The sequence below is a fragment of the Chrysochloris asiatica genome, unplaced genomic scaffold (assembly GCF_000296735.1).
Source record: "Chrysochloris asiatica unplaced genomic scaffold, ChrAsi1.0 scaffold00049, whole genome shotgun sequence".
NCBI lineage: Eukaryota > Metazoa > Chordata > Mammalia > Afrosoricida > Chrysochloridae > Chrysochloris > Chrysochloris asiatica.
The window spans coordinates 11,496,554-11,498,187 of record NW_006408567.1 but is presented as its reverse complement, the minus strand read 5'-3'; positions in this window follow the sequence as shown (position 1 = coordinate 11,498,187).

The following is a 1,634-nucleotide window of genomic DNA, read 5'->3' as shown; positions in this document are numbered from 1 at the left end:
AACGTGTCCACCATGGGTGACTCTGCTGATATTTAAAATACTGGTAACATAGCTTTCAGAATCACAGCAACTCACAAGTCAAACTGACAGATGAGTGGTGGAATAATTGATCATAAAATACCATTATTACCTGTCTAAAATTGGGGCGGGGGGTGGACTATAAAGGCACAAAGTGACTGGTTTAGTTTTCAAAAGGGAGTTTAGTTTCCGAGTGTGCAGAGGGAGGGGGAGGTAGGATCCTCACTGAATAGTTCTCATCCTGTCTAGATGGGTCTGGTGAAAGAGATAGGGATAAGATTCTTATGACTCAATAGTGAGTAGTTGTTATCATGACTAGTTGTGACTGTCACAACAGTAAAGGTAGAAGTTCTGTAACAAAAAGGGGGAGTAGTTAATCTTACAGTCCAGGAACAGAGGACCCTAGGACCATCAAGTGAAAAGAGCATAAGTGGAATGTGGGACCTTATCCAGAGAAGCATTGACACCAGAGATGGAGGCAGAGAAGAGGACATGGAGAGATAGAGCAGGTGAGGACTGTAGACTCATGGAAAGAGAAAGGCTGTGTGCTTGTGACCAGGAGACAGGCTTAAAGAATGTTCCCTTTAGTTGTTTAAATGATTATATATTCCTGAGTGTTTTGTGTACATCCAAAAAAAACCACAGAGGGAATAGAAGCTAATACTGTTGAATGATGATACATGGAGGAGATTGTAATCATAGCAATGAAACAGTGAGTGTAAAACCAATGTTCCCCCATGTAAACTATCACTCAATTCACAATAAAAACTTAAATAATTAAAAAACAACAACACTATTATTACTCTGCTATTCAACTCTTCTTTACTGAAGGAAAAAGTAGTACTGGTCATTTATAGAGAAATGAATTTAAGATGGGTTGGTATTATTAATGCGAGAAACTGCCTACAGCTGCATTTTCAGGTTCACTATCACCCTTACTTTATACCTCAGTTCTCTTTTAGGGGTTGATAATCACTCTGTTGTTAAATGCTGCCCAGTTGGTTCCCACTCAGAGAGAACCTGTATAGGGTTTCTGAGGAGTGACTGATAGATTTGAATTGCTAAGCTTACAATTAGCAGTCCAGTGATTATCTAACAGTGCCGAACCAGAGCTCCATCACTCTACCCTAATCATAAATTTTCTTGTTGTTTAGTGCCGTTAAATCATTTCCACTCATACTGACCCTGTGACCCTGTAGTGTTTCCAAGGAGCCACTGATGGATTTGAACCTCCAATCTTGTGGTTCACGGTCCAGTGCTTATCCTATAGCGCCACACCAGGAGTGGAATCATGGATTTAGGTACCAGAAACTCACATACCCTCAGAAGCAACCAGGTCAGTGCTATACCCAGGTGAGATGGGGCCGGGGGGAGTGAGGGGCAGTAGCTGCCCAGGTGAGTGGGGTCTACTCCAGGCGCTGAGAAACAGCGCTTGATACTCTTTAGGAATGGTAGGACGGCAGGGGTAAAAATGTTGGTGATGAGTGTAAAATTCAACAGGTGCCATAGAAAGCTTGTAAGTCCGTCTTCTGCCTATAACTGATTGGAATACCTAAAATGGGGCTACATTGTGCCCAGTGAAGGCTTCCTGCAGATCCTCTGCAATACATAAGACT